General features: G+C 42.9%; 1 protein-coding gene and 1 long non-coding RNA gene across 4 annotated transcripts in view; one reads left to right on the plus strand and one right to left on the minus strand.

Annotated features, from left to right (window-relative positions):
• LOC123504099 overlaps nt 1-18,887 on the minus strand; it is a 279,550-nt gene that overhangs the window by 40,423 nt on the left and 220,240 nt on the right. Inside the window, exon 6 of the long non-coding RNA XR_006674703.1 lies at nt 12,317-12,374. This is a non-coding gene — a long non-coding RNA (uncharacterized LOC123504099). The remainder of the gene's footprint in view (nt 1-12,316; nt 12,375-18,887) is intronic.
• LOC123504098 (cell adhesion molecule 2-like) overlaps nt 723-18,887 on the plus strand; it is a 247,424-nt gene continuing 229,259 nt past the window's right edge. The window contains exon 1 of one of the 3 annotated variants that reach the window (XM_045254388.1): nt 723-1,324. The gene's annotated coding sequence lies outside the window, so the exon portion shown is untranslated. The remainder of the gene's footprint in view (nt 1,325-18,887) is intronic. The other 2 variants (XM_045254389.1, XM_045254387.1) reach the window with 2 other exon arrangements.

An 18,887-nucleotide genomic window follows, 5' to 3' on the forward strand; every position in this document is an offset into this window, starting at 1 on the left:
TTTGATCTGCTGCAGTCTCTGACGAGACAGCCAGACGTTACCCTACGGAACGAGCTCAGAGCTCATTATTTCCGATCTTGGGATAGGTCTGAGACCAGGCACACACCACACACCGGGACAACAAGGTCACAACTCCTCGATTTCCATCCCGTACCTACTCACCGCTAGGTGAACAGGGGCTACACGTGAAAGGAGACACACCCAAATATCTCCACCCGCCCGGGGAATCGAACCCCGGTCCTCTGGCTTGTGAAGCCAGCGCTCTAACCACTGAGCTACCGGGTGGTGTGTGTGTGTGTGTGTGTGTGTGTGTGTGTGTGTATATATATATATATATATATATATATATATATATATATATATATATATATATATATATATATATATATATATATATATATATGAGTAAATAGATGGATGGGTGGATGGATGGATGGATGGATATGGTCAGTATGTGCCTTTACTGAGCGTGAGTATTAATAGATCATGACATAATATGAGGTGGTGTGTGGTCCAATACACAAGATTTCTTCCACGCAGTGAACAAAGTTAACTGTTAAAGGAGAAGAGTTCATTTAACATTTTCCGTTATCAGTTTGAAAATGATTAGCACGTGAGAAGATGTAGAAAAACAGTCACTATCTAATGCGAAACATGAGCAGCACCACGAGCCGTCCTCACCTCGACAACGCTGGCGTCAGCAACGTAAAGTGTTTCAACAGTTCCGCAAAATCATGTCACTGAAGTGAACATCTCAATGGTAAACGCTCCAGTTTCCTCCAGGCAGAACAGTCCTCTCCCCTCGGATCCATGACAAACACCTCCCTCCCCTCGAGTTTTGGAGCTCCGCCCTCCTCTTCCGCGCCCCGTCAGAGGCAAGGGGCAGGGCTGGAGGTCAGTGTGCTGTCTGCGACGGGAAGGGATAGACGTCTGCTCCCACGCTCCTGTCACACGCGTGCACCACCGTCTCCCGCGCTCCCCGCTCACCACTTGCGCCGGTCCACGCGGACGAACAACACATTTAAACAGATTGCAAAGAACATACATGTGATATATATCAAGGTGACTATGCACACCTCTTAACGTTACTTGGCGATGCTGTGATGGCCGGGGACTTCAATTTGACGTAGTATTGGAGTTTGGTCTTAACAGGGCGGCGCTGGTGCAGTGTGTCAGCTCCCGCTCCCCCATTAGGAGTGTAGGGCCACGATGAAGGGCCCCTATGTAATGTTGTAGGCGAACACGAAAAAAAAAATATATATATATATATATATATACATATATATACTTGCATTAAAAGGAACCTGCAAGTCGCGATACACAGGTAAGTTGAGATTCTGTTTTAAACATAAACACAAAATATAAGCCAAACAAAAACAAAAAAGTGTGCAAATTAGTAAAACTTATTATGCGATCTGATATACGCAAATTGCGGCAAATAGGATAATGCGCATCTAAACTAATCGCTATTACGGGAACAGAAATTGAATAACACAATGAAATCCTTGAGTACTGAGAGAGGAGAGAGGAGGAGGAGAAGGAGAAGAGATAGTGGCAAGGAGGGCAGTGGGCGGGCATTCAAGTCCAGAGACGCGGAGGGAAACCACGCAAGCACACACGCCCATTCAAGAATCTCTCCATTCCATCCGACTCTCTCTCTCTCTCTCTCTCTCTCTCTCTCTCTGAAATCGTGGTCTGAGGGCTGGTAGATTACACAGCATGGCATGTCAAGAAAGCACTAGGGAAAGTACAAAAAACCGGAATTTCCACCTTACTGTGCGTCTTCCGTGGGTTAATGCTTGCTGGGAATGCGGTATTAGCAGGGTGGAGATTAATCATGTTCACAAAAAATGCGGAAGAAAAAGAGCGATTTAAAAAAGGAAAGGAATGATAGATGGACTGACTTATATCCTGCTTGTGTTTATTTGAGTATCATAGTTACTTTTTAACACACACACACACACACACACACACACACACACACACACACACACACACACACACACACACACACACACACTTTAATAATATTCCACGTCCTCTATTTAGAACCGTAGCAAAAATATGTCAAGAGTACATAGACATCGGAATGCTGCATATATAGCAGCGTCTGTCCGTGTGTCACCCTGTCTCAGCCCGTCTGTCAATCTGTCTGACCTATACGCTCTTTCTCTTTCCCTCTCTTTCTCTATTCTATTCCCTTGAAAATTAGATATAAAGTAAACCTCGAGTTCTTACCGATGACAACATTTCCCTCTTCCGCTCATAAAGTTGGAAGAGAATATAAACAAAGTGATGAAATCTGTGCAAATAGAAATAATATGAGATGGATGGTCCGATTGTGAAGCTTCGCCTTTTCGTAAGCCTCGTTTCCTTCCGTTTTTCTGTCGATCTTTTGGTCAGCCACTCTATTTTCATTACTTGTTCGTCTTTCGGTTAGTCAGTGAGTGAGTGAGTCGGTTAGTTAGTCTCTCTCTCTCGTATACATAACACACAACTTCCATCACCCGGGAAGCCACTCTGGAAGCGAGCCCCGACGACAGTTAAGACCACACACAACCTACTGATCATGCAGTATCCAGCAAACCGGGGGACAGAATATTTCCTTCAGTGCGCGAACACAAACCGCCACACGAACTCTGTGTTAATTGTTGGCTTAATTATGGTACTGGCGTGCTCGTTGTGAAAGGGAAGATTGGGAAGGGAGCAGCTGGAAGGGACTCGGTGGTGTGTGTGTGTGTGTGTGTGTGTGTGTGTGTGTGTGTGTGTGTAAGGGACATCTGTCAGTCGAGCGATAAGAACAGCGAGATGACATTACGATGATGATAAGGATGTGATGATGATAATGATGGTGATAAGTGATAAAAACAACAATAATAATTATAATAATAATGATGATAATAATAATAATAATAATAATAATAATAATAATAATAATAATAATAATAATAATAATAATAATGTAATAACAAAATCCTTCCCTATACTCTCCCTCCTACTACTACAAAAAATAAATAAAATAAATAAATAAATAAATAAAAAAAAAAAAACAGCAATTTGGACAGTGAAATGATAAAGATAATAAATGAGGATAATAATGATGATAACAACACGCTGATAGAAACACTACTAATAGCAATAACAACACGAATGTCACCACTAATAACACGGTGCTGCAAGAAAGAATATCAGCAAATAATAGTGTTTAGTGATGCAGTTTTGTATGTTTTGCACGAATCCAACCCGCATTTTATTAGGAAACCAGTTATTTTTTCTTCTACTTGGAGATAATGGCACAGAAAAGAAAGAAGGGTTACTGGTTGTTCAGGACGAGGTGGCAGCTGTCAACATTACTGCCGCAGCCACTCTCAACTCTCCCTCTCTCGTAATGCATTGATGAAGCAAATATCTAACCTGACGCTGCTTTATTGTTTTCCTAGATACTTTTTTTTTTATAGTTTTCTCCCATTTCTGAACTATTCTTTATAACCATACATAATTTCATCTTACCTAATCGATCTCCATCTAACGTAGCATTACCAATCTAACTTCACTTAACTTGACCCTCCCCAATCTTTCCTTCACATAAACTGACCTAACCTAACGTAACATACATTATTCTACGCTTTCTTAATTAGTTCTACTTTAAAACAATCCGAACCAAACCTAACTTAACTTCAACTTGCCAAAACCTCTCCTATCCTGTCCTATCCTATATTAAACCAAGCTTCAACCGTAACTTACCGTAACCGTCTCCACCTCATCCCCATCTTACCCTGACCTAAGCTAAATCACAACATAGCCATAATGTGTGTATTAGGAAATAGGAAAGTTGTTAAATGGTGCTAAAATCCTGACGTTCCTTCACTATTACGGCGAGAGAGAGAATGAGAGAAAGGGAGAGAGAAGTGTAAACGAGCGGAGAGTGCATTCAGTGGTATCCAAAGTGTTTTCTGATTTTTTTCTTGATGATTTCCACTTGCCGCTCGTGTTTCAAAATAATGAGTGGATAATAGGGTCTAATATGCTCTGTTTCGACTCGCGCTGTAAATGAATGATGGTTGTGGTGGTCGTGGTCGTGGTGGTGGTGTTGGTGGTGGTAGAGTAGTAGCAGTAGTGTTAGTGTTGGTAGTAGTAGTAGTAGTAGTAGTAGTAGTAGTAGTAGTAGTAGTAGTAGTAGTAGTAGTAGTAGTAGTAGTAGTAGCACTAACAGAAGAACCAACTCAACTACTACCACTACCACCAGGACCATCACTAATAACAATAGGCAAATAAATAAGTAACATAAGAAACACAAGAAAACGAGGGAAGTTGCAAGAGGCCGCCAAGCCTACACGTGGCAGTCCCTGTGTAAAGTAAACTATAAAAAGAGGCACTAGTATCTCTTCGCCGACATTACTGAGAGAAAATTCGAACCAGAAACACAGAGAAGATCAATGAAGAAAATATATACATGTATCTAACACACACACACACACACACACACACACACACACACACACACACACACACACACACACACACACACACATATAATGTGATCTAAGAAATGTATTATTACTACATACTATACGAAAATTATACTTATTCATTCATATTTTCCATTCACTATTAGTCTCTCCCTCTCCCTCTCTCTCTCTCTCTCTCTCTCTCTCTCTCTCTCTCTCTCTCTCTCTCTCTCTCTCTCTCTCTCTCTCTCATGATATAAGAAGTTAAATTCCATAGTGTGCTAGAAACGGAAGCAAAACAACTAAGCTAACCTTTTCAGTAACATGACACGTTTTCATATTTATTCTGCTTACTATCTAGTGATTTTAGATAGCTTCAGATATTTATGTGGGCATTAAAATAGTGAAGACTTTGCCATTAATCTTCTGACCTCCATAAACCCTTCCTATTGTCAACAAAATCGTCCATTCATACCCAAAACTCGTGGTAAAAAATGCGTCCCAGTACTGGAGGGGTTAATTATTATATGTACACATGAAACCTCTCAAGGTAATCTGTTCCAAAAATCTCACTCTTCAAAAACAATACAGACGCAATGTTACAGAGAACCAACACTATTACCTTATTTCGACGTACAGTTTCTCTAGATAGGGAACAGATCTACACAAAAGCTACCACGATAATCTGTGCAAAAGATCACACGCCTAAAAAACGCGGAAGACACTGTTGTACGGAAAACCGACACCATTACCAGTCACTTCACCCTAAAGTTCTTCTTGGTAGGGAGCATAAATGTCTTCTGGAAATCACTGCACTGGTGTAACTGACAATGCAGGATTGGCGAGCACGCAAAGGCGGCGGCGAGACTTGGTTAGCGTGTCAAGGGATTGCATGGGGATGTGGATGGAGAGGGGCAGGAGGGTTAGGGGATGACGGAGGGCTTAGATAACATCCTTTGTTGTCATGTTGCGGCACTTAAGTGGGTCCCTTGAGAGCGTCCCTGCACGGCCGCCACCTCTCCACCACTTGGGAAGGCCGCCCACGCCACTCCTCTCCGCCACTCCGCTAGATTTGGTGGAAGGCGACTTAACACGTCCGAAGAGGAGTTGACGTGGGCTGGAACAATCAAATGATGTAATGGAAATCACTCTCATATACAAGATTACACAAGATCATTACCACACAGAGGAAGAAAGACGTCTTGGCGTTTTATACATAAGGTATTTGTTGATTATATGAATTTTAAAAGTGATATGACGTGATTAAAGATCCTGCCGCAGATTTAAAAGTTTCCCCCGAGAGCGTATTTCAATGTGACTTCATATTACCTCGCGGCAGGTCATAAATAAACGTGAATCTATACCTAACGCGCGGCGAGGCTCTCCGGTGGAAAACTGCGGTATTTATAAATAAAGTACGTGATGCAAGATGAATTGATGAAAGCCTGCGGTCCACTTAGAAGCCGCGTTTTATTTTAGCTGCATGCATACAAAACGCCTCTTTTAATTAGAGCAAAATGTAGTTATAATGAACAGTCCACATCCGGAAGAAATATTATACTGTGAGATTTACTAACATGGCTGTTCATTTTATCTTTTTTGTAATCATAATAAACAATGACAATACTTGACAGACTAATTGCAGACGCACACTACATACATTGACGTAAAATATGGTAACGTTTGTAGCATTCCAGACACTCCGCTCACTGTCTGTCCCGCTACGAACCTAAACTCATGGCAAGCGGCAGACCAACAGCGAAAGTTCATGAGGCGATTTGAATCTTTGGTGTTTCCTTCATCTATAATTCCTTTACTTCATTTATGTTTTATTTCGTCTACTGTATCGAGCTAAAAAATTATGAATCTCGTGTTCCCTTCATCTATATTTTGCTTCATTTATGTTATATTTCCGGCAAAAGATTTCATGAATCTGGTGCCCCTTCATCTATACTTCTTTTGCTTCACTTGATTTACTTCTTGTACCGTATCCAGTTCAAAACGTTACGAATCTGTGGCTTCCTTCACTTGTACTTCTCTTCATCTATATTCTGTTTCATCTCGCATCCAACTCAAACAAAACAGGACACAGGGAAGCACTAATGACACTTCTATTATCATCTTTCCCCCATCTATGTAGTGTCCTAAGTAACCTCTTCCGGTGTGTTTCAATCGATCATCATAGTTTGGTAGCGTACCATACTCACAAAGTCCCCTGAACAGCTCAGAATCGATCATTGGGTTATGAAGATTGTCATTTGATCAAAGACTCAAACGTAAATACTATGCGACAAAGCACAAAAAAACAAGGATGGAGTGAGAGGAGGAAGTTTCTCGACTAATCACCGCAATGTCGAGAAGAAAAATAGCACATGAGCTGCATACACATTGAATTCTTGTTACGTTTAAACAAACTCTTGTTGAGGTGAGATGCGGCAAATGTTAGACTCAAATGTGATGTAAATGACTCATATGTTGACGGTGTTGATTCTCTTTTTTGTCCGGTCACTTTTACAAACTGCAAGCCACTATTACGTAGGTACAATCGTGGCCAATGGTAGAACTACCTTCCACACTCCCTTCCCATGTTACCGTTCATTCCAGACTTAATTTTATCATATACAGAAAGTATGTCACTTTATAAGACACACAAGGCGATTCTGAGCGGAATTTAGTACTTAAGATTGAGGGAAAGAGCTAAACACAGTGGCAGAGGATGCATCGTATAGCGGCTTAGTCTATTTCTGGCAGTGACAACATACAACACACTATTATTGCTACGTTCCCTGATGTTTCGTTATTGTGATGTTCATTACTTCTATTGCGATTATTGTCTTTTGAGTACTTCATTAAATTCTCTCCCATTGCATTCTCACTTTTGTCTTATGTACTTATCAATAGTCCTTTTGTGGAAGATGGCGAACGAAACATGAGCTGGCAGGCGAACACTTTACCACTAGGAGGAAGTTCGCCTACCAGCCCGTGTTTCCTTCACCACCTTCCACAACAGGTCACAATGTTTCCATAATAGTCCTTTTATCATTTTGAATCATCTTTTCTCATATCCAAGGACACATGCACTGAATATATATTTTTGTGAGGAATTCATGAGATATTCTAGCGGTCAGACGAAGACCGAAAATCTGAGTTGTGGAAAAAATGCAAGGAAAGTAATAACAACTCTTTGGCACGTAATATCCAGTCATATGTGCGGTGAGTCTTATTACACTTAACATCGCTTTGAAAAAACCTGCAAACACAAGTGAAATATTAGTGGAAACAACAATTACAAACCCAGCAAGAACGTGATAGTGAACGAGCATTGTATAGTTGCAAGAGAAGGTTGGTTGGATTTATGGATCACATTGACATACACATGGTTCAAATGCTTAGGAAGTGCCTTATGTAGGTCAATTGAACTTTTGCAGTCTCCTGAAGCTACTACGGACATTCATACATCTTGTGTTATCGAAAGTGGAATAGAAAGTTTAAAAAGTTCTCACATCAAGGTGTTTTGCAGAGGAAGACTGGTGAATTGTGTGGTGTCATGCTGTCATATAATTTTTAGTGAAATGAACGAAAACAGTCTCCAAATTAACACTCATTCGTTATATATATAATCCAATCTAATTTTCGTTGCAATATTTACAATTCAAGTATAGTCAATCAATTTATTCATTCCTATATTGAATAACTGAGAAGTGCACCACACTTCGAGCACATTCTCCCTTTTATGTAGACACAGTAAAATACTCGATGCAAAAGGTAAACGCTTCGAATGACTCACATATGTCAACTACCGAACAAAACTTACCATCTTGCATGTGGAGGAAAGGTAAATCTGAAGGAAAATGTTCAATTAACCTGTCCGGAGCCTTACCTAACCCTTTCAATGTTCTTCAATCGTTCCTTAATCATAAACTACTTTTCAAATTTTCCTTTCATTCAACTGCGATCTCTAAAAATTTGGCTGCTAAGAAATTTGTTTTTCTATTACTCTTTTTTTTTTTTAATCTGCACGATGTTTTTTTTACTGTCGTTCGGTTCGTATCGTACTGAAAGGGTTAAAATAAGGATTGCAGTAAAAGCCTCCTATATTCCATCACCATGTCATCAGTGAAAAGCAAACGTTATGAATACATTAAAAAACATAAACACAACATTCACTTGACATGTATTTAGAGTGAATTCCTATCTCAGCGTCAACACACACACACACACACACACACACACACACACACACACACACACACACACACACACACACACACACACTACATGCTATCCACACATATCCTCTCCAGATCGGCTTAGAGCTGCCTTACAACACTTCCTCCAGGAGGCATTCTAGACTATATACACAGTTCGACATTCATCCCCTTCCCGCCTGGCTGGCCGCCTCACCACGTCCTCTTGGTGGTGTGTAGCCCTCGGCTCAGCGCCCCTCCCGCCGACCCTCTCACACCTGCTCCTCTCCCACACCTTCAGTGGCGTACGCTGAGCCCCACCGGCGCCACCCAGTTACTAAGAAGCGAGAGGCGGAGGTGCTATAAAGCGGAGGGTTGAAGATGAAGTTGCGTTGACTCGCTGATGACTCTACATGACAATCGATTCCTTGCAAAAAATTAATGATTTCCATTTTAAGAAGACCGTCCCACTTTATCTCTCTCCTTCTGTCTCCTTTCTCTCCCTCACGATAATTTCACACTGTCACCGTTATTAAGTAAGCGGGTATTAAATCACATGAGTGTGTACGTAGATCCTCCTCTACGCTCCGCCGCAAGACTCAGAGTAGAAGGTAGACGGAGCGGGATCATTCAGCTACCTTCCGATAATCAAAATGGGACGGCAGTCTTTAATACAACCAAATCTAAGGGAAAAGTAGACGAAACGAGACCATTCAAGTACCTCCGATAATCAAAACGGAGAATAAACTTTAATGAATCCAAAACATGCGAGAAAAGCAGATGAAACAAGATAATACAATTACCCTATAATAATCAACACCAGATGACAAACTTTATTAAAACCAAAAAGTGAGAGAAATGTAAGGGAAGAGAAAGCTGACGGGGAGGACACCAACAACGACAACACAAAGTATATACTCCCCGGCTTTTCAGTCCAGGTATAAGGATTTCCCGTGAGCTTCTTATACCAATGCACGTGTGGGAACATTTATTCAGTCCCGCCAGCAAGTGTAGCGAAGGGTGGAAGTAAAGACATAGCAGCGGCGGATGCAGTGAGAGTAGCGAAGGTGGTGGTGGTGGTGGTGGTGGTGGGAGGTGTGCATATGTTGTTAGTGTTGTACGGTAACTTACTTTTACTTTTCTGAATGAGCTTTTAGTTAGTGTTAATATGAATTTTTCTATAACACACACACACACACACACACACACACACACACACACACACACACACACACACACACACACACACACACACACACACACACACACACACACACAAATACTTCACTCTGAGGAGGGAAGAATATCAGACCAATAATCGTTGCCTTCCCGGCGGGCCAGTAAAAGGAGGCAACCGGATGGAAGGGACCTCGGATGTCACCTGAAACGGGTCACTCCTCTGATGATTGTTTATTTTACATCACGTCCCTTGCATGTTTTTGTATATTCTTGTATCTTGAAAAACATGTATGTATATATATTCTATTTTTGTCATCTGCTGCGTATATGTATGAATTTCCGCAGTATTGTGGTTTGCTATTACGTTCCTTGGGGTGGTTAGATGCTGGCCTCCAACCACTACATTGTATCCTCAGCATGTTTTTTTTTTTTTTAATATTGTGTATTTATATATCTTGAAAATATCTTCCATTATTGCCATGTACTGTGCATGTAACGATGTATTCTTAGTATTGTGGTTTGATATTACGTTCCTTGGTTGTTGAGCTCGATGCAGCCAAGCTATCTAAGAGCTACATATACTGAGTAAAAGTAACAAGTAAAAATAAAAGTTGGAATAATGTCGATGGAAGGATAAGATAGTTATATGAAAAATTATCAAAAAAATAGTCCTCCACATCACAACAGTAAGGATATTTCAACACGAGTAATTATGATTTAAAACAAGATTAACTGAATTCTTTATAGATTAGTGCTCGAGTTACTTTTCAGAAAAAGAAATAGAAAATAAACGATAAAGAAAAACGAAGCCAAGGTCAACGCATTCAGCTCGCTTTAATCCCTCAAGAGATGAGATTAGACATGTTTCCGTGTTGCGTGTCAAGTTTAAAGCTGCCTTCGAGTGACACAAGGGCACCTGGTAGCGCTGCAAGTGTGTTTGCTTAGGGACACACCTGCCAAAGAGTGTAAGGGAGACTGGGCGGCGGAAGAGGAAGGAAGGACGAGAAGTGGAGGGGGAACGTGTGGGTTGGGAGAAAAAGACATTGTGTTGGGAGAGGAACGGGGAAAGGTAAGTTAGGACAGGCCTATTCTATAACAAGTGCAGGAAGACTCGTGATTATAAGAAATAAAAATTATCAAATCATCGAGTTTTACGCACGAGTATACAGTGAGGTACAACAGAGAACTGAAAGGATAAACTGTAAGTCGTGAACATTTACACTTCGGTTATTGCAGTCTCAATATAAAGATAACAAGATTGATATCACGCGAGGTGACAACTGGGGCTTGTGTGTGTGTGTGTGTGTGTGTGTGTGTGTGTGTGTGTGTGTGTGTGTGTGTGTGTGTGTGTGTGTGTGTGTGTGTGTGTGTGTGTGTGTGTGTGTGTGTGCGCGTCAGAAATTTAATATACCTCACTATTCTATTTGTAAAGGAAAATTTCCAGTCAGTAATAGCCAATGACAAACACATCTTTACCTCAAGCGACAAATTAATTCCTTCCCTGAGTTCCTCTCCCTCAAAACAAACAGTGACAAGTTCTTACTTCTCTCCACACGACTTGAAAGCATCTACTGGCCGAAAAGCACCGATAAACCAATTGACTACACACCCAATGACAATCTTCTCGCTTCTGAACACACTGCCTGGCTGCCGCTGCCCCACTGCATCTTAAACTAACCCTAGACTGCCACTGGATGTTCCTGAACGCTAATGTGGTGTGGCTGTCCCTCGTGTGCGTCCCGCTGTCTCTTCCCCTTGACCGCTGATTGCACGTAGCCAGCTTCTCCCTCCTTACCGATGACTGACTGCCACTCCTCATCCGGAATTCTGATGAGGGATTTTTCTGCCGCTCTCTGTCGACCCTACGTCTCTTGTCTCACTAATTCAACATTTATAAAAAGTAGTGTTGATTTTTTTTTGTGTGAGGCGTAGTTCAGTGTCCCCCTCCCTTGCCTCTCTTTCTCTCTTTTTTATTATCCATTTTTTCTCTTTCACTCGTCCAGGCCGATATCGAAAACTGAGGTCGATAAAGAGCGGCCGAGGTTATGCTTGAATGCGGGCGTTTTATTTGATGGGATTTTTTAATGTTTGTTTTTTGTCTTATCCTTCATTACTTGAACACAAAGGAGAGGAAGCAAAAACACGCATACACTTTTGTTTTTACATTAGCCAATCCATACCTTCACACACACACACACACACACACACACACACACACACACACACACACACACACACACACACACACACACACACACACACAGAGATCCTTTGATTAATCATGGTAGTTCATGGTAGGTAGTTTTCTATCAAGCTTTGACGGCATACAGCATATTAAGAAAAATAGCATACATTCATATTAAAAAAGTCACCACACACACACACACACACACACACACACACACACACACACACACACACACACACACACGTCGACGCAAACAGACTCATCTTCATCATCCACAGCAAATGAGGGAAAAGAGAGGAAAAGATTAGGATTACCTTCCAGCGTAGCGTTGCCTTTGCCTCCCCGCGTCTCTGTGGGATCCGCCTCCGCATCCTGCAAGAGAAACAAGAATAAGACTGAAGGACTGAAGGAGGAGGGAGCCTTGCCTTGCATTGAAGAGCCTAAGGACCTAAGACACTGGCTGGCGCTTGGGTTGGCTCCTATTTTGATAAAGACTCAAAGGAGACTTGCTGAGGGTGTAATTTAGAAGATTAGATTGTAGGACGAGCCAGATTTACAGTGAAGTAGGGCGGCTGCAATGCAACGGGCGGCGTGCAGGAGGTAGGGCTAAATTAGACGTTGAGTTCATGTTTCTCGGAAGGAGATGCCCCGCGCAAACACCTTCCAGACGCCATCACTCTCTCCTGATTGGCCTTTCAATCGGTAGCCCCGCGTCGTGATTGGTTCGTGTTGTTTTTAGAGCGAACTGTTGATAGGCAGAGGGAAAATTGCTTAGGAGGGCGTGTTCTATTTTATTCCAGGGTGAGGGAACTGAGTAATCTGTGTGTGTGTGTGTGTGTGTGTGTGTGTGTGTGTGTGTGTGTGTGTGTGTGTGTGTGTGTGTGTGTGTGTGTGTGTGTGTGTGTGTGTGTGTGTGTGTGTGTGTGTAAAGGAAGGAAGGAGAGAGGATGGCAGGGAGGTGAGGGAAGGGAAGGATTGTGTTGTTGCTAATTGGTCTCAGGAAATAGAGGTCTCGGTTACCTGGCTGGCGGAGTCATTAATAACACGGTGAATTATGCTCGGGCCGCTCTGAGTCATTCATCACCGAGGCGTCGAGGTGGTCCGGCGACGAGACCTGTCCCGGGGTATACACACGCAAATGGAACGAAGTATACCTACAATTAGTATGCTTGTTTAGTGCCTCCAGTCCAACCCGACCTCAACTTCTGGGGCGTCTGACATGCATTTATCTATCCATCCATCCATCCAGCCTTCCTACATTCGCCAACGTGGATGAGGACTTGGAAAAATAACACGTGAGATTTTCATGAGATTTTTCTAGTTGTCTATCCTTACACTTATTTGTTTCCATGTTGTAAATAAGCTCTCACGCGTACAGAGGGAGGGTTGACTAACACTATTTTTAACAGTAACGATGCTGTTTGTGATAAGTTACATTATTAAAGCTCACGTAACAAATTTATTTAACTTTTTGAGACCTTACCCCTGTTTTTTCTAATCCTCCACAATCTTTTTAACGTTCTAGTAACAGGGCAAGACTCCTGCAACGTCATCCCCACCCATTAACATTCTTCACAATCATTGGCTCGTTCTCTAATAACAGATTAACTATTAGTCTCCCAAATCCTTTTCCTCCCGCAATCTTTACCACGGTCAGTAACAAGCCAGGTTCATCTCACTACCCTTTAACATTCCCTCCCACCCACTAACTTTCCTCACAGCCTTCCCGCTTCCTCCTGCAGTCATCCGGGTTCACTCAGGGCAGACCCGAGCAGACCAAACACCTAGAAGGGCGCGGCCAATACCAGTGTGGCGGCATCTCCTCCTGACCAATGGCAACACGGAACGACGCGTCAAAGGGATGAACGTTATAGTTTTCAATCAAACTCTTGGCAACTTTGGCTCGTTTCTCCCGACGGTGGGTCAGCAAGACGCCTTTTGGTCGCTGGCCGGGGCGGGAGGCCAGGCTCGATCGGTCGGTCAGGCGGCTGATCGGAGGAGCTATGAGGGATCGTGACAGTTAAGAAGTTAGAGAGAGGGAGAAAAAAATGGGTGGGGGAGAAAATATTAAAGGAAAAATGACCAGAACAAAAAAACCCGGTGATATGTTTATTTTTAATTCGTTGTCTATTTTTTGTATCCAATATGGCGTGGTCTCGCGTCTCCCTCTGGATGTCTTGTTAATATCCACGCCGCGCCTCGCCCCTCAGCTGCTGTTCCTTTCGAGGGTGGCAAGAGACAGCACCGCCTCCTCCTCCTCCTCCTCCTCCTCCTCCTCCTCCTCCTCCTCCTCTGTCTGGACTCGACCGTGTAAACGTGAAGGAATCCCTTAATATCCGTCCACAAACGACTCTTAACTCTGGACGGTAGAAATATGTCTTTTTTTATGCGTCCTTTATGCTGAAATGAGCAGCTTTGGTCCCCACATGGTCTCTCTTTACGCCCAGACACCCGCGCTGCTCTTCTACATACATGCTTACTTCCCTTTCCTCTGCACTCAACTCCTCCTCCTCTTCCTCCTCTTTCTCCTCCTCCTCCTCCTCCTCCTCCTCCTCCTCCTCCTCCTCCTCCTCCATGTCTTCCTTCTCCTTCCTCAGGCACCACACCCTCGCCTTGCCTTTCACCGGTCTACCTCACTCCTTTCATCCTTCCTCTATATTTTCTTCCTCGCCCTCCTGGTCCTCCTTTTCATCTTAAGTCAGAATCTTTCCTTTGGGCTTCTCCTTCTCCTCCTCCTCCTCCTCCTCCTCCTCCTCCTCCTCCAGGCACCACCAACTCCACTGTCACCGCCTCCCACCCGTCTTGCCATATAAGGAACGTGATTTTCGCTGTAAGTAGATGTATGATTAAGTGCAATGTAGGATGTTTGTGACTGGTAAACGTGGGTGTACGAAACTGAAGATCTTGTAAGAGTAATTTGTTGCATTCTTCTGCTTTACTTTAACGAAACACACTTAACATCAGAAAAATTATTACTATTCATGACTGGTGATCTCTTGTAAACCTTCTCTCATGTTACGTTACAATCTGACTCTCTCTCTCTCTCTCTCTCTCTCTCTCTCTCTACCGTTCTTCCTTTCTTACAAATCCACAGTTAAGCTCCCGACCATTTCTCCTCCTTTAAGCCGTACGCTGTATCCACAACTGACTTTTCTCCCATATACACTTCTTCATCCCTCGTGTACACCCACCGACCCACCAGGCTTAGCACGCACCCTCTCCGATCACCCTGTCCTCTGTGTGTCTGTCTGTCTGTCTAATCTCTCTCTCTCTCTCTCTCTCTCTCTCTCTCTCTTCAGACTGACGTGACATGTTTTCGTGACGTTCTTCGTGATGTGGCCGAGTTTCGAGGTTGAATATCACCAGCCAAGAATAAGAAAGCGGAAAAAGAAATATGTGAAAGAGGAACGGTCATAAGAAAGGAACTGAAATAAAATTGAGAAAGAGAAAAAAGGAGAAATAATAGACAAGGACGGACATAAGAGAGAAGACATACTCGTGAGGGAGACTGAGGAACATAAATCAGCTGAAACATAAATCACAGCCACATGAATGACTAACCCGACGTAAGGACTACCGCATGACTAACACTATGTATGTCATTTACTATTGCCACAACCAAAACATAACAACATTCGGTACCTCATTCTTGGCTACATTTTAGTAAGCTGTTGTGGAAGTCCTTAGCACGCATTTAGAGTTTTCATTCTAGCAATAGTTTAACAAAAATTGTTTGATTAGAAGCAGGAAATAATTATGAGAATCTGACTGGTAATACATGTGGCTTTTGGAAAGAATTTACTATGAGAGACCAAAGTGTGAAAGAAATACGGATCTGTTTCATTAATCAATAGAAAACATGAATCAAATCGTTACATACGTGAACCATGAATATGATACGCAGGTTATATGTCAAAAAACGTGGAGATATTACGTAGTCAGTTGGAATATTATAGGGAAACAGAAGAGTATGTACGTGATATGTAGAATAATATACGTACATGCGACACAAAATTCTGCTTATCCCTGTACAGTTAACATTACAAGGATTACATAAAGCCTGAAGGTTGACATATATATAACTTGGTCACAGAACTGAAGCTAAATACACCAGGGAATAAAATATGAGAAAAATGTAGAGATAAAATAAGTTATCACAAAAATTCACTTAATCCCTCTCTCACCCTCCTTTCCCTCCTCGCTCTTACTCTCTCTCCTTTCCGGCCTCTCTCCCATCCTCCCTCCTTGCCTGCCTCTCCCAGCCTCTCCCTTCCCCTGACATGTCGTCCTGATAGGATAATCGACCACAAAAGAAGAGTAAAACCTCGAGGGAATATTTATAACCACGTACCTCAAACGCTTACTTATTTATTTATCTGTTTATTTCATGTTCGCGTTATCGGTTGGGGTTTAACAGCTTGCTTTGGTTTGAATACGTGCTTAGTTCGTGGAGAAGGTTTAGAACAGTACATAAGAGAATATGACTATATATTAAAGCGATATTTTTAGTACTGGTGTAAATGGTGATTTTTGCAACATGAGAGAGAGAGAGAGAGAGAGAGAGAGAGAGAGAGAGAGAGAGAGAGAGAGAGAGAGAGAGAGAGGTTGGCAAGTACCTACTGTTTCTAAACACTCACACATCCCAAAAAAAGTCATATATTCCTATTTACTACTGTGATTTTTATTACTTTTTTTTCTCATTTTGTTGCTTTTCTACCTTTTCCAATCCCAGTACTAAATTCCTGCGGTATTCACGAGCGATATAAAATCATTCTCTTCCATTCACTGTGCCATGTACGGGTGGTGGTGGTAGTGGTAGTGGTGGTGGTGGTGGGTAGAGTGGTTGGCAGGAGGGATACCATGAGTGACGTGTGCTATGCCAGTGTACGGTAAGGAGAACCTGGGTGTATATGACTCCTTCCCTTTCTTCTCTCATCCTCTCTCTCAAAAACGCCCAATTTCTATAGTGAATAATTTGATTCCTCTCATTTTTCCCCGTTTTTTCTTTTATTATTTTATCCTCACACTGTTTTCTCTGCCTTACCCCGTGTCATCTCTTTTTCCTCTACTATTCTTATCTCCCCTCTCTCTTTTCCTCTCTGCCCCTCCCTCTCTCTCTCTCCCTCTCCCTCTCCCTCCTTTTGCCAGCTTCCCACCATCTGGGTTGGACTGAACATCGGCTTATCTGCTAAGCTATGAAAAACACACATAAAAACTCTATCCGTTGCCGGGAGCCATGAAATTCACAGAACTAAGCCATTTTGTTGGATTTCAGGCGACCTTTACTATCATTAAAAAAAAAACAGCATAAAAAAATAAAATGCGAATGGGAACGGAAGGTCATGATGGGAGAGTGGACAAGAGTACGGATGCGGATATGTGTGTGTGGGTGAGTGGGTGAGTGGGTGCGTGGGTACGTGCGTGATGCAGGTATAATTTGCAGTGAATAGCTGAGTTACTGGTGCTTGGACTGGTTTGTTGGAGCGCCCCCGTAAAGAGGATTGGGTCTGGCATCGCGGGGTTAAGCGGGTGTTTGGTCCGGGAAAGTACCGGGTCGGGGATAGTGACTCGATGGAGAGGGAGGGACGGTAAGGGTTGGAGGAGGGAGGGAAAGTAAGGTTGGAGGGACAGGAAGGGTTGCTGAGGGTTGTGGATGGCGTGGCCGAGGAACAGTGACGGAGTTGTGGTTGCAATCCGTGAAGACTTTTGGCATTGTGACTACTCATTTTGATATTGTGCTGATGCTTCCCTATGTCACTCGAAAAAAAAATGTTATTCACGTCTCGTCTCTCTCTCTCTCTCTCTCTCTCTCTCTCTCTCTCTCTCTCTCTCACACACATACACACATAAAATACCTAAAATGTTCCCATGCTCGGGTGAACACAGATCTGAGTGCCAGTCGTCGCGAACAGGCTGAGTTATATTTGATTCACAGCATTCCCGTCACAGCCGCTAGCGAATGCAACGCGGCAAACTAGGAAGACCGAGGCACCACCGCCGCCTTCCTGCCTGATGGATACACCTGGCCCGGCACAGGTATAAATAAATATTGATATTTATGAACTGAAGCATCGATGCATTCACAAGCCTGAAAATATATATAACCGTACATGCACATACCCATGCACATAGCTTCAGCGATGTATATACCAACATATATTGCATACATGTATGCATTTAGGATACATACATAACACACACACACACACACACACACACACACACACACACACACACACACACACACACACACACACACACACACACACACACACTGAATAGACGGACAGACTGATATTCCTCACAACATGTCAACCAAATTATTTATTAAAGTGTAAGAGAAACCGACACGGCAATGTCGTGGTGCTTGGGGATAACCTACCCCTCGCACCTGTCCTTACCTGACAACTGCAAAAAAGTATGTATAATGCCTTGTAACAATACCAGTGACAGAATTTCATCCCTAGAAAGACATGGCCTTGGGAAAACGGCACGAAAGGAAGACAACGTACAACCATTTTCTGGTGAAGAGAATGACATGAACGGAGAGGAAGGAAGGGAAGGATCACGAGAGGGACGCCTGGCGACTGGATTATGAGCCTTAACGTGACGTCTTTAGGGTAGAAAGGCGGGTCTTGGTGCACACACGAGAGCAGACAGGCCAGAGGCGCGGGGGAGGCGACGGTGCAACGGCAGTAAATGTCCGATTAAGGTAATAGAGACGAGTCGCCTCCGCTCCTGAGTGTAGAGAGCGACAAGAATTAATGGAGCGATTAATGGAGATGACAGGGCGGGCTGAGGCGGCTGACGAAGAGCGGCGCGGAAGGAGCAAGAGTGAGCAGAAAGTGAAAAGGAGAAAAAATATTATCAAAGTTATACTACTGA

Source organism: Portunus trituberculatus, chromosome 15, assembly GCF_017591435.1.
Source record: "Portunus trituberculatus isolate SZX2019 chromosome 15, ASM1759143v1, whole genome shotgun sequence".
NCBI classification, from domain to species: Eukaryota; Metazoa; Arthropoda; class Malacostraca; order Decapoda; family Portunidae; genus Portunus; species Portunus trituberculatus.